Source organism: Bubalus bubalis, chromosome 15 (assembly GCF_019923935.1).
Source record: "Bubalus bubalis isolate 160015118507 breed Murrah chromosome 15, NDDB_SH_1, whole genome shotgun sequence".
Lineage (NCBI taxonomy): Eukaryota > Metazoa > Chordata > Mammalia > Artiodactyla > Bovidae > Bubalus > Bubalus bubalis.
In genome coordinates, this window is record NC_059171.1 from 73,182,786 (window position 1) to 73,207,608 (window position 24,823).

The 24,823-nt window shown below is 45.5% G+C and overlaps 1 protein-coding gene and 1 long non-coding RNA gene across 3 annotated transcripts in view; both read right to left on the reverse strand.

Moving 5' to 3' along the window:
• Window positions 1-24,823, reverse strand: part of KCNQ3 (potassium voltage-gated channel subfamily Q member 3) — a 298,401-nt gene that overhangs the window by 177,889 nt on the left and 95,689 nt on the right. The window lies entirely within an intron of this gene.
• Window positions 18,956-21,207, reverse strand: LOC123464951. The gene is made up of 2 exons (XR_006640054.1): window positions 21,132-21,207; window positions 18,956-19,249 (listed from the first exon to the last, which is right to left on the reverse strand). It is a non-coding gene; the product is annotated as an uncharacterized LOC123464951 (long non-coding RNA).

Sequence of the window (24,823 nt, forward strand, 5' to 3'; positions counted from 1 at the left end):
GCAGCAACGAAGACCCAGCAAATAAATCAATATTTAAAAAACAAAAACAAAAAAACAGAAAAATCTTTGCTTCTTGGTTGAAAGTTAAGAGGAAGAAATGTTTCATCTCTGATTCAGATCTTGCTAGGCAATTCACACCTAATATTTGACAACTAAACACTTTGTCTCATGGAGGAGGAAGTGGCCACCCACTCCAGTATTCTTTTCTGGTAAATTCCACAGACAGAGGAGACTGGCGGGCAAAAGTCAATGGGGTCACAAAGAGTTGGATATGACTCAGCACACACGCACAACACTTACTAGTCTTTTTAAAAAATTAATTAATTTTAATTGGAGAATAATTACTTTACAATATTGTGATGGGTTGGGGTTTTTTTGCCATACATTTACCTGAATAAGTCACAGGTATACATGTGTCCCCGCCATCCTGAATCCCCCTCCCAACTCTCTCTCCACCCTATCCCTCTGTGTTGTCCTGCTTCATGCATCAAACTTGCACTAGTCATCTACTTTACATATGCTACTTTCTAGTCTTCAGAATTGCTTTCAGCTTGATGTATTGCTCATTGCCCTTTCTTGGATGGACTTGTTACTCTTGCTTTTTCAGGGTGCGTTTGCTCTGGGTAAAGGGGTCTGCTGTCCCCTCAGCCCACTTTGCTTGGGTCAAGCCATCAATGATACCTTCACTGTGGTGGGTTTACGATGGCCCTTGGACACTGGGGTCTTTGGACAGGTTAGTGGGTTGGAGGTCAAGGGGTGGTGGCAAGGCTACCAACTGGAACCGATCACACACCTCAGAGTCCTTGAGACAAATCCAGTCATGCCTTGTTTAACAAGGTGCAAGAGTATACAGTGATTCCTAATCATATCAGGGGTCCTTAGAGAAACAAGTAATGATGTCACTGATGTAACAAACATTGATCATTATTTTAATGTCTTAAGAGTGTCTTACAATATCAACACAGTTTCTCAGACTGTGAAATTTGCCTGTGGAAAATCTCACTAAAACGTATATATGTAAAAAGACCTGAACAGACTACAAAATGTCTAAAATAGTCAATATTAATAGTAATCAAAAAAATCGAAATGTTAAACTTTATTTTTCACCTATAAAAGTAGAAAAGTCAAGAGGGCAGTAAAACAATACACTTAGTTATTGATTAAGGAGAAGTGTTATTGCTGTTCAGTCGCTAGGTCATGTCTGACTCCGCCACTCCATGGACTGCAGCACGTCAGTTCTCCACAATCCCCTGCTGCTGCTGCTAAGTCGCTTCAGTCGTGTCCAACTCTGTGCGACCCCATAGATGGCAGCCCAACACTATCCCCTGGAGTTTGCTCAAACTCATGTCCATCGAGTCAGTGATGCCATCCAACCATCTCATCTTCTGTTGTCCCCTTCTCCTCCTGCCTTCAGTCTTTCTCAGCATCAGGGTCTTTTCTAATGAATCAGCTCTTTGCATCTGGTGGCCATAATCTTGGAGCTTCAGCATCAGTCCTATCAATGAATACTCAGGGTTGATTTCCTTTAGGATTGACTGGTTTGATCTCCTTGCATTCCAAGGAAGAGTGTCAGGAGCCACGTTAGGCAATACTGAAAAATGGAGGCACAGCCCCAACCCCCTCTCCTCATCCCACAGGCACGGTCCCGGGATGAAGGAGTTAAGTTTTGTGATTCTGACTTGTTCTTTCCTTTTTTCGGTTGAGTTGGCTGGAAAGAATGTTAAGGTGCTTATTGTTATTGAGAGAAACATGAGAAAGCACAAAGCCTTCTGCAGATGTGCCCAGAAAATAATCTATAAAGTAACCATTGACATTTGTTCAAGGATTTTTACAAAGAATGTCCCAGGATGAGCACATAGGCCGCAGCTTGAGGCCATGGGAAGGATTGTTATCTGAGACCTGTTTGTGAGGGAAATGTTTATGGCAAAAGAAGTTTGCTGAGCTTAGGGTTTAGGAATAATTAAGAATAGCTAGAAACCTTTTTAGGAGATAGTGAGCTTAAGGTACTAGGGGCAAGCAGGATTTAGAAAGATAAGAAATAAACTGAGGAATGTGGTGTGCAGCCCAGACATAAGCATGAGTTACACTGTAATCACAAGTAAACACGATTCTGGGAGAATCGCTGAAGCAGGAATTCTGTTTGAAGGGCAACAAGGAGATAATAAATCTGGGTGAGGGGGAGCTAAAAATGTAAAACCTCTGACCTAATGCTTTTGAAAAAGTATAAAAGAAGACCTGATGCTTGAAATAAACATGTAGTTCTGTACCTCGAGTCAGAGGCTACATCATTTCCCGCCCACACCACTCATCCCTTCAGGCTGATTCCCTGGCTGCTGGAGCTGGACTCTGGCAGAAGAGTACACTGGTGATATTATTTTATAAATTAATTTAGGCAAATTTATACCTTTAAGTTGTTTATTTATATGTCTAAAACTAAGTCAGAGATATAAGCCCAGTAAAGTCCATCAGCATTATTTATAATAATATAATAGTAGAACACACTAATCTCTATACTAAATACAGTAGGAAGAATATTATGCAGCTGTTATTACATTAACAACATTACATTAGCAAATATTAAAATAATAACATTGTAAAATACTAATGTTATATGTAACATTTATGTAAATGAAAAGAGCAGGATTTTGAATTATGTGATGAAAGCTTGAACAAGGAAAATATCCTCAAGAGACTCTAAAATATTAAGAGCGCCTTTTCTTTCATGTGTGACTTAGGTGATTTTTCTTTATCAATCTGTTTTCTATTATGTATTTTCCAATATTTCAAAGGAGAGCACTATTAATTTCATATTGAAAACAACTATAATTTTAAGAACCTTCAAAATGTGTTTGCAAACCATACAATAAGATACTTCTACATCCTGGTTCAGGTCTACCAAATGATTCTCAAAAACAGGATCTGCTGTTTTTTAAGAATGTCACATTTTTACCCAGGGAAACTCTTCTACTACCTAAAAATATATATATATATATATAGGGTCTCAGTTGTGGTATGCAGGCTTAGTTGCCTCTGGGCATGTGGGATCTTAGCTTCCAGATCAGGGATGGAAGCTGTGTCCCCTGCATTAGAAGGTGGATTCTTAACCATTGGACCACCAGGGAAGTCCCTAATTCCTGAATGGGAAAGACTAGAGATCTCTTCAAGAAAATCAGAGATACCAAAGGAACATTTCATGCAAAGATGGGCTCGATAAAGGACAGAAATGGTATGGACCTAACAGAAGCAGAAGATATTAAGAAAAGATGGCAAGAATACACAGAAGAACTGTACAAAAAAGATCTTCACGACCCAGATAATCACAATGATGTGATCACTGACCTAGAGCCAGACATCCTGGAATGTGAAGTCAAGTGGGCCTTAGAAAGCATCACTACAAACAAAGCTAGTGGAGGTGATAGAATTCCAGTTGAGCTATTCCAAATCCTGAAAGATGATGCTGTGAAAGTGCTGCACTCAATACGCCAGCAAATTTGGAAAACTCAGCAGTGGCCACAGGACTGGAAAAGGTCAGTTTTCATTCCAATCCCAAAGAAAGGCAATGCCAAAGAATGCTCAAACTACTGCACAATTGTACTCATCTCACACGCTGGTAAATTCATGCTCAAAATTCTCCAAGCCAGGCTTCAGCAATATGTGAACCGTGAACTTCCTGATGTTCAAGCTGGTTTTAGAAAAGGAAGAGGAACCAGAGATCAAATTGCCAACATCCGCTGGATCATGGAAAAAGCAAGAGAGTTCCAGAAAAACATCTATTTCTGCTTTATTGACTATGCCAAAGCCTTTGACTGTGTGGATCACAATCAACGGTGGAAAATTCTGAAAGAGATGGGAATACCAGACCACCTGATCTGCCTCTTGAGAAATTTGTATGAGGTCAGTAAGCAACAGTTAGAACTAGACATGGAACAACAGACTGGTTCCAAATAGGAAAAGGAGTACGTCAAGGCTGTATATTGTCACCCTGCTTATTTAACTTATATGCATCATGAGTACATCATGAGAAACGCTGGACTGGAAAAAACACAAGCTGGAATCAAGATTGCCGGGAGAAATATCAATCACCTCATTGATCTATATTTCTGTCTTTGTGCCAGTACCATACTGTCTTGATAACTGTGGCTTTGTAGTAGAGCCTGAAGTCAGGTAGGTTGATTCCTCCAGTTCCATTCTTCTTTCTCAAGATCGCTTTGGCTATTCGAGGTTTTTTGTTTTTCCATACAAATTGTGAAATTATTTGTTCTAGCTCTGTGAAGAATGCTGTTGGTAGCTTGATAGGGATTGCATTGAATCTATAGATTGCTTTGGGTAGTATACTCATTTTCACTATATTGATTCTTCCAATCCATGAACATGGTATATTTCTCCATCTGTTAGTGTCCTCTTTGATTTCTTTCACCAGTGTTTTATAGTTTTCTATATATAGGTCTTTAGATTCTTTAGGTAGATATATTCCTAAGTATTTTATTCTTTCCGTTGCAATGGTGAATGGAATTGTTTCCTTAATTTCTCTTTCTGTTTTCTCATTATTAGTGTATAGGAATGCAAGGGATTTCTGTGTGTTGATTTTATATCCTGCAACTTTACTATAGTCATTGATTAGTTCTAGTAATTTTCTGGTGGAGTCTTTAGGGTTTTCTATGTAGAGGATCATGTCATCTGCAAACAGTGAGAGCTTTACTTCTTCTTTTCCAATTTGGATTCCTTTTATTTCTTTTTCTGCTCTGATTGCTGTGGCCAAAACTTCCAGAACTATGTTGAATAGTAATGGTGAAAGTGGGCACCCTTGTCTTGTTCCTGACTTTAGAGGAAATGCTTTCAATTTTTCACCATTGAGGATAATGTTTGCTGTGGGTTTGTCATATATAGCTTTGATTATGTTGAGGTATGTTCCTTCTATTCCTGCTTTCTGGAGAGTTTTGATCATAAATGGATGTTGAATTTTGTCAAAGGCTTTCTCTGCATCTATTGAGATAATCATATGGTTTTTATTTTTCAATTTGTTGATGTGGTGTATTACATTGATTGATTTGCGGATATTGAAGAATCCTTGCATCCCTGGGATAAAGCCCACTTGGTCATGGTGTATGATCTTTTTAATGTGTTGTTGGATTCTGATTGCTAGAATTTTGTTAAGGATTTTTGCATCTATGTTCATCAGTGATATTGGCCTGTAGTTTTCTTTTTTTGTGGGATCTTTGTCAGGTTTTGGTATTAGGGTGATGGTGGCCTCATAAGGGAGGAGGGAGGAGGGTTCAGGATGGGGAACACATGTATACCTGTGGCGGATTCATTTTGATATTTGGCAAATCTAATACAGTTATGTAAAGTTTAAAAATAAAATAAAATTAAAAAAAAAAAAAAAGAAATATCAATCACCTCAGATATGCAGATGACACCACCCTTATGGCAGAAAGTGAAGAGGAACTCAAAAGCCTCTTGATGAAAGTGAAAGTGGAGAGTGAAAAAGTTGGCTTAAAGCTCAACATTCAGAAAACGAAGATCATGGCATCCGGTCCCATCACTTCATAGGAAATAGATGGGGAAACAGTGGAAACAGTGTCAGACTATTTTTCTGGGCTCCAAAATCACTGCAGATGGTGACTGCAGCCATGAAATTAAAAGACGCTTACTCCTTGGAAGGAAAGTTATGACCAACATAGATAGCATATTCAAAAGCAGAGACATTACTTTGCCAACAAAGGTCCGTCTAGTCAAGGCTTTGGTTTTTCCTGTGGTCATGTATGGATGTGAGAGTTGGACTGTGAAGAAGGCTGAGCACTGTAGAATTGATGCTTTTGAACTGTGATGTTGGAGAAGACACTTGAGAGTCCCTTGGACTGCAAGGAGATCCAACAAGTCCATTCTGAAGGAGATCAGCCCTGGGGTTTCTTTGGAAGGAATGATGCTAAAGCTGAAACTCCAGTACTTTGGCCACCTCATGCGAAGAGTTGACTCATTGGAAAAGACTCTGATACTGGGAGGGATTGGGGGCAGGAGGAGAAGGGGACGACAGAGGATGAGATGGCTGGATGGCATCATTGACTCGATGGACATGAGTCTCAGTGAACTCCGGGAGTTGGTGATGGACAGGGAGGCCTGGAGTGCTGCGATTCATGGGGTCACAAAGAGTCGGACACGACTGAGCGACTGATCTGATCTGATCTGATTCAAATTCAAATCATGCTTGAAGGACCCGCCAAAATTCCTCTTTACCAAGTCATTTGCAAACATTTACTGAGCACCTATTGGCTCCTGTGGAAACAGAAAGAAGTAAACAAAAACTGTGCCCTTGAGAAGTCCAGCTCCCTTGGGGGATGTCAGTGCTTAAACAAACAAGAGAAGAGAACTTGCAGGGGCAAATGCTCTACCTGGGGTCTGTACTTGGAGTTTATTTCTGAGAAAGCCCTGGGAACCACTGCCAAATGGGAACAGTCACCAAGGTACCCTGATGCCAGAAAGCAGGAGATGCCAGGTGAGCCAGGCAAACAGGAGTGTGCCTGACAAAGAAGATACTAAGGAAGTGTAAAGACAAGCAGGTTTGAAGGGCATGTGGTCTTCAGCTCCACAGCTGGCAGGAGGGCAAATGTACTGAGCTGGGCAATATAAAGTGAAGGCCGGGGGCTTATGATCATGCTAATGAGACTTGAAATGAGTGTGCAAGCATGGCAGACTCTGCAGCTTTGGGTTTTAGAGGCTAGAATGAAGAGGGGGCGAGAGGCAGGGAAGCCCACCAGGCACAGACTGAAGCATGGAGGGGAAGCTGCAAACACAGGAAACATGAACTTCACAAGGGGATACATGACCTCTAGCCAACCCTCACGAAGTACTAGGAATATATCAGGCAAAAGCAGTGTACAAGGTGAGATGTCACATTCAGAAGCAAGCCTTTCATTCAGCAAAACCTGGCCACTTGCAGGAGAGCTAACAAGATATGCCAAGCATCTCTGATCCAAATCTTTCGAAGGATGCCAAGTAGACCACTAATTCTGGAGGATATTTGTAGGTAAAAGCCCCAAATGCAAAAGAGTTCCATATGGCAATCAAGTTTGGGAAACATTAGATGAAATTGGACTTGCTGGACTTCTCAGAGCCATTAATAAGCTAATGAGCACTATGACTCTCCAAATGATGGCTGCTTCCCAAATTATTGTGCCAATGAACCCTTCTTTCCCTAAAGGATTAGTGTCCTTGGGAACACACTTTGGAAGAGGCTACCAGACCATGGTGTATGTATGTATATGTGTGAGTGTGTGTGTATAGCACATAGGATGCAGTTCTCTCTTTTTTTTTAAATTCTACCTATCCTTCTTTTCTTTTTTTAATATTTATTTCTTTGGTTGTGCCAGGTCTCAGTTGTGAAATATGGGATCTTTAGTTGTGGCATGTGGGATCTAGTTCCCTGACCAGCCCCCTGCCTTGTGAGTGCAGAGTCAGCCAATGGGCCACCAGGGAAGTCCTTATAGGATACAGTTCTGATACAGATAAATATTCCCATAAAAGGCTCATGAGCATTTGTAATGATGTAACCCTTTTCACTTTCATGCATTGAAGAAGGAAATGGCAACCCATTCCAGTGTTCTTGCCTGGAGAATCCCTGGGACATTGGAGCCTGATGGGCTGCCGTCTATGGGGTCGCACAGAGTCGGACACGACTGAAGCGACTTAGCAGCAGCAGCAACCCTCAAGGAGGATTCATCAGTGCTGGAAGCCCCTGTGTTCCTTTGAGCCATCTCTCAAAATGTGCTGCCCCAAGGTGACGTTCTGTTTCAATGGCACTCCACCACCATCTATCTGGATGGCTTCTTTTATCTGGGAGTCTTAGTCCAGGGCTGAACAGTGACCCCACAGAGAATGGCTCCTGTGTGCTTAGATCATTCATTCTTGCTTCTTCCAAACCATGCTCCATGCCTGACCCATCCCAACTGCCACATTCCACTTGCTTGTGCTTCTTCTGTTTGCCTTCCTTTCTCCCCCCAACCCCATCTGCACTTTCTGAGTGCCAGGGACTGGTGGATTTCATGCTGGACTGTTCTACTTTGTCCTCAGTTGACCCTATATTTAAAGCCAGAATCTCGCAAAGAATCTAAACTCAGGTGCAATGCTCTCTCTTTTTTTTTTTTTTTTAAGTCACATGTATCATTGAAGTTTGTGTAGTGCTCTTGGTTGCAACATAATTCACCTCTTCATTTGTGACTCTGATATTTGTGGAAAAATATTGTCCCCAAATGCCATTAGTTTCAACTCCTCAATCTGTCTTTCCTGACACTTGGTCGATGCTTCTCTGGCTCTAATTCATCACATCGGACATAATGCAAAAATTGAATTAAAACATTTCAGAGCAGGAGGAATACAGATTATGACACAGGATGTGGTTAACATTGTGAAAGGTGATACTCAAGAAGATATAATTTGAAAACACTTAAAGAGGAAATTACTTTAGGAGGAAAAGAAGAAACAGCCCAACGTAGGTCTCTCTAAGTGTTGGCAACACACCTATACAGCAGATAGCTTTTTGTTCTGGGCTGATGACTTCACACTATGTAGCCACAGTGAATTCCCTAAGGCTTCTCCATTGAAGCTGCCTTTTCACTAGGAAAAAGTTCCCTATCATCCCAGGGGGAGACAGTCTTGTTTATTATCCAAGGAGGGCTCAGGGAAGTAAAGTGATGAGAGCCTGGGCTGGAAGGAGTGTCACTGTGACAGCTGGAAGAGTGACAGCTTGACTGTCAATTCCAGAAGGGAAGATACAGGTGTACATGGCTTATCACTGTATGTCTAGGACCTAGCACAGGCCTGGTCCATACTAGATACTTAATACAGTGATTACGTCTACTACATGCAAACAAGTTCCATTCTGACAGTGTATTCATAAATCCAACAAAGTTAGCCGAGGTATCCAACTAACACAGTTGGCTATATAGTACTGTATGGTAATAGGCTTATAATACTTTTCATACAAATAATCCATAAAAAACAAACACAAAAGATAAAGAAAACCTTTTTAAATCTTAAAGAAGAGGACCGTGAAAAGTACAGTAGTATAGTCCAACAGCTGGCGCACAAGGGCTGGCATCCAGTGAACAGGCACGAAGAGTTACTGACTGGAGGGAGGCAGAGGAGGTGGGAGATGGTAGAGCTGAAGGGTTGTCAGGAGCAGAAGATGGATCCCACATTGCGGGTGGATTCTTTACCAGCTGAGCCTCCAGGGAAGCAGGCATTCCTTTTTATACCCAGCTATAGTTGCTCAGTCGTGTCCAACTCTGCAACTCCCTGAACTGCAGCCCACCACAGTGGAGTAAAGACTGCACACACTAAGCGGATGATAATCCATGTTGAGTACATTAATAGGTGAAAGCTAAAACCATTTCCTGTCGGGTTCCCCCCTGGGCAAAAAGGGGCAAACGTTTATTGGGCAACGACTCTGCAATAGGCACTATACTCAAGGCATTATGTGTGTGAAATCATTTCATTCCTACAATAATCTGAGGCATCCATTTTTTTTCTAAAGTTTTACCCACAAAGAAATCTAAGAGTTGGATGCTATTCGTGTCTTTCCTATCACAATATCTACTTCCTATCACCTCAAAATGAAACACCATGGTTGAAGGGAGGAAGGGCTCTGGAGATTAAGTCCCTGGGTTTCCAGGCTGCCTCTGCCATTTTGCAACTGTGTGTGACTTGACTGTATTACCCAACTTCTGTGAGCCTTCCAATTTTACTAAGAAAGATTTCAAGACCTAAATGCTGAATTTTGTCAAATGCCTTTTCAGCATCTATCAAGATGGTCATGTGCTTGTTCTCCTTAGGTCAATTTACTAAGATGAAAAATGTTACAGATCTCCTAATGCTGTAGTTCCAGAACAAATTCCATTTGATCATGGAATATTTTTTTAATACACTGCTGAATTCTGCTAATGTTTTATTTAGGATGTTGGCTTTGATGTTCATAAGTGAAATTGGACTATAGTTTTCTATTTCTGTACAGTCTTCATTGAGTTTTGGCATCACTGTTATGATTGCTTTATAAAAAGAATTTGGAAGTTTTCCTTCTTTTTCTTTCTGAGTTGCATATCTTAAAAGATGTGTAGGAATTACCCATCAGGAGGACATTGTGGGGATAAAAGAAAGACGCATTATAGCAAAGGCACAAATATAAGAAGCAAACACTGGTATGTGAGATTTACTGAGTGCCTGCCACCTTCTCCTCCCAGTCAATCCCCAATGTCTTCTCAGAGATCACTGAATGCAATGGTTTTCTCCTTTCACATTGATCATGATATTTCCTATACTAGTGTTTTTTTCCTTCTTCAGCCAGATTATGAGACCCTTTGTTCACTGCAGAGAAGCAGAAAAAAAGTTCTTAAATGAAATTCCTGCAACACACTGCTATCTAAAGAACTGGACTAACGTATATCAGTAATAAAGTCACTCACATACTTATTCAGTCACTCATTTACCCAACATTTACTAAGCCTGTTGGCAAGATCTGGAAAAACAAGATATCACCCTGCTCAAGATCTCAGAGTCTAAAATAAAGGAATAACAGTGGTCTGGCTTCCCAGATGGCTTGGGGGTATAGAATCCGCCTGCCAATGCAGGAGATGCAGGAAATGTGGGTTCGATCCTTGGGTCAGGAAGACCACCTGAAGGAGGAAAAGGCAACACACTCCGGTACTCTTGCCTGGAAAATTCCATGGACAGAGGAGCCTGGCAGGCTACAGTCCATAATCACAAAGAGTCAGACATGACTGAATGGCTGAGCACACATGCACACAGTCCTAGCATGCATGACAAACTAAGTTACTGGATAGATTTTCTCCAACTAATAATTTTCCCCACAGATTTTTCTTAAACTTTGAGTGCTGGCCAGCTCAAACTCAAAGATCATATCAAACAAAATGAAGCATTACTGAGATTAGTTGGAGGCAGTAGCGATCTCGGAGTTTCACAACTACTTCTGGCAGACCTATGCTGTGGGGTCATCTTGTACCTTGTGCTAATGCCTTTCCACGAGTTACTTGTCAGAATGAAATATACTCACATGTCACTGTGCTCCATTAGAACAGCATATCTGAGGATCAAAACGTGCAGTTCCCAGGGAAACAGAACATACTACTGGGACAGAGGCACCTGGTGAGGCTGCGGTCTATGGGGTTGCAAAGAGTCGGACACGACTAAGCAACACACACACATGCGTGTACGTGTGCACACACACACGCGTGCACGTGTGCACACACACACAGTGGGTACACAGTAGGTGCACAGTAAGAGATTACTCACAGGCTCAGAGTTTGACATTCAGCTACATGAACCTTGAGTTTGTACAAGGTATATACTGCAGGGCCTCCTTCAAAGGGACACCCTGGAGCAACAGCCCCCCTTCATAGGGATTTGGGGAAACGAACAATAATGACAGTAAGAATCAACGTGAATTGAGGACTTGCTCCACGCACATGCGGTGTTTGGTACATAACATCTTATTTCTTTTTTACAAGAATCTCATTTGGTAATAATAGTATTGCCTACATTTTACAATAAACCTTTTAGTTTACAATAGTTACAGACTTACAGAGAACGTACAGATACAGAGTGCTCTCATCAGTTCAGTTCAGTTCAGTCGCTTAGTCGTGTATGACTCTTTGCGACCGCATGAACCGCAGCACGCCAGGCCTCCCTGTCCATCACCACTCTCATATATCTACCTAAAACTGAGTTTCCTTACTGTTGACACCTATGGCACATTTATCCCCAGGAATGAATTAATATTGATACATCATTATTAACTGAAATAATACTTTATTTGGAGTTCGTCATCTTTCCCTTTACTTTGTCCTTGGTTCTCTTACAGGATGCCATTCAGAATACCGTAGCACATTTGTTAATGTTTCTTCGGCTTCTCTAGCCTGTGAACGCTTCTCAGACTTCGCTCATGCTTGCCCATCTTTTAACAGTTTTGATGGGAACTAGTCGGGCATTTTGTTGAGTGACTCTCAACGGGGGCTTGAGTGGTGCCGTCGTGTATAGACTGGGGTTTGGGGAGATAAAGTGCCATTCTCATCACAGCACATCAAGGGGGCAACTATCGACATTACAGCAACGTTGGTCCTGACCTTGATCAGCTGGCTGGGCTCATGTTCATCAGGTTTGTCCACTGAAAAAAGGCTCCTCTTTTGGGAAAGAAATCATTATGCAGAGCCCACAATTAGAGGATGGGGAATTATGCTCCAGCTCCTTGAGGGGATTCTCTACATAAATCATCTGGAATTTTCTGTACTGGAAATTCGTCTGGAAGCAATGATACCCCAATAGCGGTGAGCTCACCCACCATCCAGATCTTGATTTCTAATACCACTGTACCACTGTTCAATAAAAGGAACTGGGAATTTCAGAGAAAGGGCTGATTCTAGGGCTGGGGCATGGACTATACAAGATGAGTCTGGAGTATTAAATAGTGCTCAAATACAAACACACACACACACATACACGTCCACACCACACCAACAGACATATGTCAGAAGGACATAGGAGCCAGTTGAGAGAGTTCTCAATGGCTGAAGCTGAAACAATTTGAGTAACAAAATAATGTAGAATTAAACTATAACCCAAAGTAACAAATAAACATCCACAAGTCCATACTGACACAAAAAAATGATTATATTACCAGTTTTTAAAGATGAAGGCAAAGTTTGTAACTTGTCCATGATCACACAGCAAATGGAGGTGGCACCAGGACTTAAACCCAGACACTCTGGTTCCAGAAACACATTCTTAAAAGTGTGTGCCAGAAACAGCGTTCAACACTCCTTGAGATACAGTGTGCACAGGGCTTAGGAAGGCAGGAGGTATGGCTAGGCTCTCAATAGATGTCTGCGTTTGTAATTACCACAATTACTATGATTTCCCAACTCCAGGCCTTCCCCATGCTGCCTGCTCCCTCTGCAAGCATGGCTATTCTCTCCGATTTCTCTTGCTTGAATCCCACTTGTGTTTTAAGGCCAGGCTGAAGCCTCTTCTGACACCCGGCCAGGCTGACTGTGTCATCATGACTCTGTTAGCACCCACCTGGGTGCCCCCTCCACCTACTCATGGTCTCCAGGGGCTCAGACCTCACAGTGCACCGAGCTGCAAGAGGGCAGGAACAATGAGCCACACACAATTAAGTACTTTAAAAATATCTGTTTCATGCGTGCTCAGAACAGTGTTTGAGCAACAGCAAGCACTTAATGCATGTCTGCCAAATGAATGGATAGAAGGATGGATGGATGGATGGATGGATAGAAGGGGGATGGGTGGGTGGATGGATGAATGAATAAATGAATCTTCTTGCAGAAACTTGACCCCATGGAAGAAACAGACAACATTAACTGTGTCCTGTGATGCTCTCCTGATGCCTACTTGGAAATTGAGTCCCCTGGTGGGTCAGTGGCTGGGAGGGGGCATTTATAAGCCCACTAGCCTGCTCCCTCTGGCAAGCTGTCTGTGCCATTAGAGTGGCCTGTTTTGTGGCCTTAAACAGCCCCGATCAATAGGAAAAGGGGAGCAGGGTGCTTGGCCGAATTCAGCTGCGGAGCATCAGGGGATTCGGTTACACAGTTGGTGGCAAGGTTGGGAAGACCCAATCCAAGACACAATGCCAAGGAGCTGAACCCATTGCCAGGAATGGCCTTCTTACTAGTACTGCTGAAAACAAAAACTGTGTTATTAACAAGATGACTTCCCCCAATGGCTCAGCTGGTAAAGAACCTGCCTGCCTATGCAGGAGATACAGGAGATACACGTTCGATCCCTGGGTTGGGAAGATCCCCTGGAGAAGAAAATGGCAACTCACTCCAGTATTCTTGCCTGGGAAATTCCATGGACAGAGGATCCTGGTGGGCTATACAGTCCATGGGGTCACAAAGAGTTGCAAAGCATCGGACTGAGTGGGCATGCACGCACACACAAACAGCCTCAGATGATCAAATCCCGGAATCCTCATGCCCTTGAGCTTGCGCTTTTTACTTGCTGATTTTGAGATGTGCCTGTACCATTGCATGTGAGATGTGTAGACCTTAATGGGGTAACTAACTTCTATTAACAAGAGGCGGCTTTTCTGAACCATTCTACAACATGTCAGATGCCGTGAAAAGTGCTCTTCAAGCCTGGTCCCACTAACTCCTCGTCATTGCCCAACAAGGAGGTCAGGGTCACCAGACCAGGAAACTGAGACACAGAGAAGTCAAGGAAATTCTCCAAGATGACAAAGCCCATGGCTGGCTAAGCACAGAAATAAGCTCCGGAGTTCAAGCTCTTCAACCACTCCTGTAGGTTTCTCTGCTTTTCCCACTTCGTAGACCCTTGCTGAGACCCCTCGTTTCCCAGAGGCTGTCCTGGGAAAGTGTCCAGCAGTGTCCAGCTGCGTGTCACTGACTTTCGGCCACAGAAACATTTGTGCCGATGGTAATCTTCTCGTGTGTGTGCGCACGTGTGTGTGCTAAGTCGTTTCAGTCGTGTCCCATTTTTTGCAACCACATGGGCTGCAGTCCACCAGGCTCCTCTGTGCATGGGATTCTCCAGGCAAGAATACTGGAGTGGGTTGCCATGCCCTCCTCCAAGGGATCTTCCCAACCCAGGGATCAAACCCATGTCTCTTAACATCTCCTGCATTGGTAGGCAGGTTCTTTACCACTGAGCCACATGGGAAGCACAATCTTCTCATATCCATGCCTTACTTATTAGCTCCTCCATCTTCAAGCCAACTCTCCTTGAAGGGGGGACCTGAGGTTTCTTTCTCCCTCTGTGTGAGGAGGGCACTCAGTAGGCATCTAATGCCCATTAACAGACTGGCTGCTTCACTGGGCTTTGTCATCCCCAGGCTGCTGTGTTCCTCTTGGCATCTTTGGCTGCTGTGTGGAACTGTCATCTGACCTACTGGAAACGATACTCAATCCCAAAGCCCGCATGTAATAATTTGGATAAGTGGCTTATTCTCTCGGAAACCTTATCAAGGCTCTCAATGGGACTAACAGCCTATCTGCTAGGGTTGTCCAATTGATACCACAAATACTTCCTGAGCGCTAAGGCCATGGTGTGAGGAGCCTGCAGCCTCGAGTAGGAGGCAGGCATGCAAGCCAGAGGCTTCAGTAAAGTACGGTGATGGCGAGAATCCGGGCACTTAGGGTGCAACAAAATGCAGGAAGGAGACACCAAACTAAAACTAGCCCAGGCAATCAGAGAAGATTTCCTGGAGGAGGAGAGGCCTGAGCCAAGTCATAAGGGATGAGGTGGAAATGGCTGATGTGGATGTAAGTGTCTTTATGGCCACCTTCAGCACACTGGTCCCCAGAGAAGAACAGGAGTTGTTAAAGACTAGATGTGGCTCTAACAGCGCGCACTGCTTAAAGCAGGAAGAAGCATTTCTAGAGGCATGGAAGGTGGCATTCCTCTGGGAAAGTCTGCCAAATCAGAAAAACCAGGCAAAAAGCAACCATGACCCATGATAAAGATAAAGCCCTGTTCCTTTAAGGCTCAAGAAGCACAGGCTGGATCCTCCCAAGCAGTGGCTCTAAGGTGCAGAGTCAGGAAGTTCAGAGTAAATTTCAGCAGAAGAGGTCCCCTGGTTCTTCAGTCTCGCCCTGCACATGGCCATCACATCACGCCCTGCACTGTGGTCAGCACCCGCCTTCAGCCCTAGCCTGATATCCAGACTTGACAGCTATTCCAGGGGCACCTGCAGCCATTGACGAGGTCATCGTTCTGCACAGGGTAGACACAAAGCCAAGGCCAAGGCTGCAGGAAAGAGATCCCCAGGCCTGCCCACTGCTAGGGCTCCTGCCCAGCCCTCTGGGTCCCAGCACGGAGTCTCCTCACTTCACCATGCAGCCTGGAATCAAACAGCAGGTACATCTCTAGCCTTGGAGAGGCTTGGTTTGAGCTGCCATCATCCCCATCCCATCCGTGTCTTAGAGGTTCCGTCCCAAATGCAGAGTGCCCTGTATTATTTCCCAGTATGTGAGTGCTAAGTCATTCCAGTCATGTCTGACTCTTTGTGACCCCATGGACTGTAGCCCACCAGGCTCCTCTGTCCACGGGGTTCTCCAGGCAAGAATACTGGAGTGGGTTGCCATGCCCTCCTCCAGGGGACCTTCCTGACAGAAGGATAGAACCCATGTCACTTATGTCCCCTGCATTGACAGTCGGGTTCTTTACTACTAGGGACATCTGGGAAGCCCCTTATTGCTTCCCTTGTAGTAAGGTCTTTTCTGTCCAAGACTGTAGCTTAGCACTGGACTCCAGAATCAGACTGCTGCCTCTGACGCTGTCTTACAGCTGACACTCACTAGCAAGTGCTCCTGGGCACCCTCCTGAACTTCTCCAAGCCCTGAGCAGCTCATCTGTAAAATGGGCACCCTGACAGTGCCTGCTCCCACAAGGCTGTTCTGAGGTTGGAGCGGGTAAAGACATAAAAGCATTCGGGGCAGAGCCTGGCAGGGAGCACTCAGGGGAGCATGGATTCCTCTCCTTGGTACAAGTCCTGGGCTCCTTGTGAAGCAAGGAATGCGTGTGTGTGTGTGTGTGTGTGTGCAGAGTCGCTCAGTTGTGTCTGACTCTTTGTGGCCCCATGGACTGTAGCCTGCAGGCTCCTCTGTCCATGGAATTTTTCAGGCAAGAACACTGGAGTGGGTTGCCATTTCCTCTGCCAGGGGATCATCCTGACCCAGGGATTGAACCCTGCCTCCTCTATCTCCTGCGTTGGCAGGTGGATTCTTTACCACTGAGCCACCTGGGAAGCCCCAGGAAGCAAGGGGAAAGGCATGCAAACTGAGAGGTCCTGCTTCTGGTGAAAGTGCTCCATGAAGGTCAGTTTCTTTAATGGACCAGGAAGACAAGAAGAGAGAGAGAAAATGAAAGAAAGCACAGGAAAATGAGCAAAGATGTAGACTCTCCCAATGTTGCCATGGCCACAGCCTCAGGCTGGGGTCCTGAATCTTTCTTCCAGGTGGAGGAAGGACCCGCATGCTTTCCTTTCTCATTCCCAAAGATGAGCTCAGCAAACGCCTACTTTCCTGTCTCCCAGCTCCGGTGCAGGCCTCTCCCGTTAAGAAGAGAGGCTCCTCATAATGCAAATAGGAGGCTGAGTTCAAAGGCATATGGACATCCAGGCCTCCAGCATCAGGAGTGACACTGAAAAGTCAGCCACTGGGAGAGCCTGGTGGGCTGCCGTCTATGGGGTCGCACAGAGTCGGACACGACTGAAGTGACTTAGCAGCAGCAGCAGCTCTGTATGAATAAATAGGAGAGAGGTGGTCCTGGAGACCTACACCTGGGGCAAGTCAGGCTCTCTGAGCCTCTGTGTATTTATCAAGATTATCAGGACAATTACAAAATACCTAACATGCAGGGTCGCAGTGAGAATGACGTGATAAGATGTGCTATGTGGCTAACACAAGTTAATAGGGCGGGTCATCTTAATGTGTTTAGAGCAATACAGTAAAATGTCAGGAATGACATATGTCAAGTGCTTTCTAGCTGCCAGGCCAGACCTAAGTGCTTTTATATACTGACTCATCTGATTCTCACGCCAACCTATGAGGCGAGTACTTCAGTACCATCTCCATTTTACTCCCAGGAAACTGGGAGGTACAGAGAAGTTCAGTCACAAGCTCAGGTAACACAGCCAGCAAGTGGCAGGATGAGCCTTCCTGGCTGAGATCCCCCAGGGACTCCATACAGATCTAACCTTTGCTTGCTGATTGCATGGTAAGAAATTTAAAAATATTCCTTCTCCTCTCTCTCCTCTCTGGGCTCTTCTGATGGACCAAGCTTGGCTCCTGACACATAAGCGGTACCCAGTGAGCTCTGCTGAATGATGGAGAGAAGACAGTCTGCCGTGAGGATGAATCCTCCCCTCCCCTGCTCCCTGGACTGGTTATGCCCAAGGATGACCCCAAGGATGAGTGCATCACTGGCTGTACTATTCCTCCCAGAAGCCCCTCCAGGCTGCAGTGACCTCCCCAGCTGAGCTCTCTTGGCCAGATCCAGTGTCCACAGCGTGCTACCAACCATGGTCAGCCTGCTCTCCAGACGCCATCGGGGACCACCCTGCAGGGCAGCCACGGGCAGCGGGGCCCATAGCTCTGAGAGGCCATCGGGGGCTGGGGCCTCAAACACCTCTCATCAATGAACGTGACCTGTTATGGATGAGGGCTGCACCTCCCTGGAGAGTCACAAAGTCCTGGGTTTGAATCCTGGCTCTGCCCAGCTTGCTGTGTGTTTTTGGGGAAGCCGCTTTCTGCCTGCCAGCACCTGTCTCACAGTTAGAGTGCAAAGATGAGATCAAAGACACAAGTGTCAGATGCCGGGGCAGGGGTTTCAGCAAGTGGCACCAGCTGACATTTGGAACTGACCACGGAGAACCTTTGTTAAAGGAAGATTCCCCTTGGGCTGCCAGTTATCTCCATCTTCCACCGCCTCTGGCCCCCATTATCTCCTACTCTGGGGCCAGAGGAGCCTTGACCCAGTACTGCCCCTGCTGGCATTTCCTGGCACAGACCCTCCCAGAAAGCGAACTAACTTATCAATTCAGTTTGCCACTCTTCAGTACTGGAAGGACTGACGATGAAGCTGAAGCTCCAGTACTTCGGCCACCTGCTGCAAAGAGCCGACTCATTCGAAAAGACCCTGAAGCTGGGAAAGATTGAAGGTGGGAAAAGGGGATGACAGAGGATGAGATGGTTGGATGGCATCACGGACTCAACGGACATGAGTTTGAGAAAGCTCTGGGAGAGAGTGGAGGGCAGGGCAGCCTGGCGTGCTGCAGTCCAGTGGGTCATAAAGAGTTGGACGTGACTGAGCAACTGAACAACAACAATATTAGAGAGGAGCCCAAAGAGCTTCTGTTCATGTGGATCAAATCCATCAACATTTCACTCTATTTGAAATTAAAACTGAGATATTTTAACACATGTTTAATTTATTTAAAATAATAATAAACCTATTACATGTTAGCATAAATATCTTGTATGAAAAATAGTTGTATTTTACAAGATAGTCACTATACTACACAGAAGAACAGCACTGTTTTGGCCTTTTTGCTAAATTTCTTTTTGATGTTTGACTCGAGAGTAGACAGCTGGACTCTCATCTCTGCTTTCGCATCCACTCCGTCTCGATCAAACCAGCCAGGTAGCCACTGAGAAACTCCACTGTACGCTCGCGGAAGAACAGGACTGAAGAAGGCGCATGCATCCTGAGGATGATCATGAAAATAGTTTGGTCTCCTGGATTCTCTGGAATGGGACCCCCGGGGTTCCTAGGCCACACTTTGAGAACTGCTGCTTGAAACCCGTTTTTTGCACAGAGGCTTCCAGGAAGATTCAGTTCCCTGCTGATCTGTTCTGTCCTGGGTAAGACCTGAGCCTCCCCACCAGGCATCCTGTGCCCTCTCCTGGACTGCCCTCTCCCTCTCCCGGGCCCTCCTGGCCACACCTCTCCACTCTCCCCACAATACCTGTGCAGTCTCTCCTCCTGGCCCACTCCTTCTATCTGGAGACTGACCACAGGTACTACTTCCCTTAGGAATTCTCTGCTGACCCCTCCACTCCCGGGCCAGGTAAGTGCTCACCTGGGCTCACCTAGCACTCCCTGCACACCTCATCCTGGTGCTCCCCACACTGGAGAAGGGTGTCCAGGTTAGACATCAGCCTTAGGGACTGACTGTGAGCTCGTTGAGGGCAGGGGTGTGATGCAGCATGGAGCCCACGGCCCACCTCGCATGAGACCCGCATGGAACATCCCTGTCAATCAGTGCATTTGAATCTAATTGACCTTGCTCAGCATGCCAAATTAACTTTCTCTCCAATTCATTCATCCAAATTCCTATTCCGACAGCCAGAGGTCTAATTCCTCCCTTCTGAGAGACACACTCCTTTCTCCTCACATTACTGGATTTCCGAAATCAGAATGTCTTACGTTGATGTGTACATTTAACATTTCTAATTTCTTTTCTTGAAGGTTGTGGCTAATTGGTGGTCTATCTTACAATCAGCAGCCTTTTACTTTACACTGAATATAGTTGTGCTGTGCTGTGCTTAGTTGCTCAGTCATGTCTGACTCTTTGTGACTGCCTGCCAGGCTCCTCTGTCTATGGGATTCTCCAGGTAAGAATACTGGAGTGGGTTGCCATTTCCTTCTCCAGGAGACCTTCCCAACCCAGGTCTCCCACGTCACAGGTGGACTCTTTACCAAGGGAAGCCCTATTCCAAATACAATGCTGGTAATTCACAGTTGTTCTCCCAATAATCCACCCAGGCCTGGGTACACCAAGTGTGGTCTCATTAACTCGGGGATTTGAGGGACAAGAAGAAAGGAATGGAAGAATTTCAGACAATGAAGCTTAGATGCTGAGAACTGAGGGAGAGAGAGAAGGGACCATCTCTCTTTAAGTTACTTGATCTAGAAAAACGTATTGTTTTTGTAACTGTGATTTTTCAGACACCAAAGAGGTTGGTTCCAACCCCATCAAGTTTTGTGGCTGATATTATTTTGTTTGGGGGTTTTGTGGGACATGAGATAAGTTTAATTTTAATCATATTTTACTGTGGTAAGAACACTTACCCTGAGATCTATCTTCTTAACAAAATTTTAGGTTTAGAACACATATAGTGGGGCTTCCCAGATGGTGCTTTGATAAAGAATCCACCTGCCAACGCAGGAGATGCAGGAGATGCAGGTTCAATCCCTGGGTTGGGAAGATTGACTGAAGTAGGAAATGGCAGCCCACTCCAGTATTCTTGTCTGGGAAATCCCATGGACAGAGGAGCCTGGCGCATACAGTCCATGGAATCGCAGAGTCAGACACGCCTGAGAGACTGAGTGTAGCACAACATACATTATGGCTGACCCCTGGTGCCACGTTGTAAGCAGCTCTCCAGAGCTTAGTCCTTGCTCCACTGAAACTCTGTGCCTACTGATCAGTAACTCCTCTTTATCCCCTGACAACGGGAACCATAAAGCCATTGAACAGATGACTTAACTAAGCCAGGACTTCGTGTTCTGTGAGAGATTAAATACCCTAGTGCGTAAGCCCCCTTGGCTGAACTATCTTTTACTTATAGCCAGAAGCATCCTACCGACACAGGTACTACTTGAGGCCTGGTTTCAGTGTTTGCTTTGCACCTTCTCTGTCATGCGTGGGCAGCTCATCACATCTATGAACAGAATAATAAAAATATCTATTAAAGATTTATTCCTTGCAAGCACTTTAGGGAACCTATTATAAGTATGAGAAGGAGAAGGGGGCAGCAGATGATGAGATGGTTAGATAGCATCACCTACTCAATGGACATGAATTTGAGCAAACTCTAGAGTTACTGGAGGACAGAGGAGCCTGGCGTGCTGCAGTCCATGAGGTCAAAAAGAGTCAGACATGACTTAGTGGCTGAATAAGAACAATAATTATGAGTATCATCTCATTTGTGACCTCACAACAAGCCTATGTTGTCAAAGAGAGTAGCCTGTTTCTTGTTTTTTGGATGAGAAGGAAACCAAAGCTTGGAAGGGAAAAATAACATAGCAATTCAACAGAAGTATGAGAATGTGAGACCAGGTCATTCTGTGGAGAGTCTAAGTCTCTTCTCCACAACCACAGCCCCCGAGATGCAAGCCCTCATGGACGATGGCAGCAAGGCATCCTATTTCCTGTATGTAGCACAAATACCCCCCAGGGATGTCCCATGCCTGATGAGGCGGGGTGGGGGGCTTCCTGACTTCTCCCTTCCCTGGGCCCTTTTCCAGCTGGTCCTCAATGTTTGGCATCTTCTAATTACCCCGATTCCTAAATATGCGAAACAATAATATTCCTCGATTGCTTCCTCCTATAATTTCATGTAACAGGTCCCCTCAGATAGAAAGTCCTTAATTTTAATTGCATATTATGTTCCCTTTCTGAGGGCAGACAGCTATTTTTTCATCCAGCTAATTGTTCCAGAGACAAAGACAAGGAGCATATCACACCAAATTAAGTATTTGCTAGTTGCTATTACTACTGGGGCTCCGTTACATTCCCCTGGCATCCTTTTGAGGAGCTCCTAAAGAAATCTTGGCATTTTTTTTTTTTGAAATGTTCTTTTTGGCTTATCCCACCTATGATTACATAAAGGCCAAACAAATCATGGAGTTGTATTATTACCAGCACTGATAATAGTAATTAAGACAATGTAAAGATGTATGGCTATATGTTTTGTTTGATGAAAAAGAATACAGACGGTGATTACTGAATACCTCCTATGTGCCACGCACTGAGCTGGGCATAAGAAAAAAATTGCCTCCTTTATCTCCTTCATTCAAGAACTACTTAAGAAATTCTAGGGTCTCCACTGTTACTGTTGAGAATTGAAGAGCAGAGAAATGAAAAGGATTGTCTGCATCACACACAGCCAGGTATCAGGAGGGATTTCAAGGCCAGGGCAGCGTGTCCAGCTACCACAGAGAAGGGGTCCCTTCTAGACCCGCAACTCACTCCATGAGAATGAGACAAGCATCTCAACTCCACTTTACACATGTGATCACCTTCTCAGGCAGGAAGTGATCTTCCTGACTTGGTGGATCCAATTCAGCATCAGAGGCCTTATGAAGAAGGGGCCAGTGCCCACACAAGACATCCTCGGGGATTAAGAGCCTGCCCCTGTCTGGCCCACTTCCCCACGTCAAAGGGACCTCTGCACACACACACACCCTGGATCTCCCCTCCAACACACACACACACACACTCATACACACCCATGGCTGCAGGAATTACAGCCACATTCACCAGACTTAAGACTTCTGGCTTTTCTCCCCAGGGACTGCAGTCCTACAGCTGACTGAGACACATGTTCAGAGAGGAACTATCCCTGAACGCCCATGCTGCCCCCGGGCAGGCCCTGTGCACACAGAGTTGGGGCACACACATCCACCAGCCCTGGATCTCCCAGCGCTCGGAGGGAGCTTCCCGGCTTATCACGACATATAGCCAAAGCTTGGCTTTATAGGGGAAAATGAGCAGAAAAGTAATGCCCTCTTGCTATGGAAAAAGAAGGCAAGCAGAAAGACTTGGCAAAGGGGGAAGGTGCCTGCACACCTGCATTGAGGATTGAGATGTAAAGCAGGGAGAATGAAGCAAAGGAAAGACGGATATTCAGAGCTGTCAAGAAGCATATTCACCAGAAAGCATTAATAATTATCAAGTCTCTGTGTGCTGAGCAAGTTACCTACTTATTTTTTTAAATATTTTATTTATTTGTATTTATTTAGCTGCACCAGGTCTTAGCTGCAGCCCGAGGGATCTCTGTTGGAGGATCTTTGATGGAAGCATCTTTGTTGCGGCATCTGGGGCCTCTTAGTTGTGGTATGTGGGCTCTAGTTCCCAGACCGGGGATCAAACCCAGACTCCCTGCATTGGGAATGCGGAATCGTAGCTATTAGCCCAGCAGTGAAGTCCCACGAGTCACCTACTTACGTTTAATCCACCCAATACCCTCACATGCTCGGTCTACGACTGCTAACTTTACAGACGTGGAAACTGGGTCTCAGACAGGCTAGGTCATTTGCTGAAGGTCCCACAGCTGCCAGGAGCCTAGACTGATCTGACACTAGAACTCCTCTCCTGTGCCAGACAGCCACCCACACGGGCCTGGACCAGTGGGCATAGAAACTCCCCATCTGAGTCCTCACCAATGAACCACACCAGACACATCCACACACTCACTGAGCCTCACAATTCTCGATTCATCGGGGGCACAGATTTCCACCAGGAAGTGACAGGCCTTCCCAAAGAGGTGTTGATCACATGTGCAATCATGTCTTACAGAGGGTGCTAGGGCTCCCAGGCCACAGGACTCCAAGATGTTCCGAGAGCCAGGGCTGTTATGCTGGCAGAAGAGAGACCTCTTCTATAGATGGAGATGCTTTGTTGGGCTCCCTCCTGCTTATGTCCCAGTCAGCCTATAGCTGAAATTCCCTCATCCACCGAGTGTTTATGGAGCATCTACTATGTGCAGGGCATCCAGGTTTGTGGGCTCTATCAGTGGGCAAAGAGGCAGACGCTGGCTTCACAGTGCTGACATCCTAGTGGTGGATGTAGGGGGCACAGATAAAACCAGCATCTGTGAGCCTCAACCCAGGCCTGGGGCCCAGGAGCCAGACACCATCCCTCACTCACAGTGGAGGACAGGAGAGGTCTAGGTGCGCCCTGACTGTGGTAGGGCTAAGCCAAATGCCAGACCCGGAGCGAGAACATCCAGGCACGTGAGTGGACACCTACAGAGCTGGGCAGCCAAGTCCTAATGCATCAGCACATCATTCCCCCGCCCCCATAGGGCCTCTGCTGTGGCGGCCAGCAGGGAGCTCATCCCAGTCACATTCAATAACGACCAACGCCATGTGGAGGGGTGGGGGGGTGCCGGAATGCATCGTTTCAAAACTACAGGATTTAAAAATTACAGCTTTAGAGCTGAGATCTAATTCACATACCAGAACATCTTACAGGGTTTCGAACCACCTCACTGTGAGCATCAGGCTTTTTGAAACGAGATAGACAGCGGGCCAGGCTTCAGAGGAAAGACATGCTACTACATGAGGCGCTGGGGGCAAGGCTAGGAGGGGGGTGGCAGGGGACAGGCCATCATGCATCCTTGGTACCCTGATCCTGCAGAAGAGCTAGGCCCAGGGGCTCTCATGGGCTGCACCCAGATCCTGCCTCTGCCACTTCTCAGCTTGGCTCCCTGGGGTAGGTTGCTTACCCTCTCTGAGCCTTGGTGTTCCTGTCTATGAACTGGACTACACC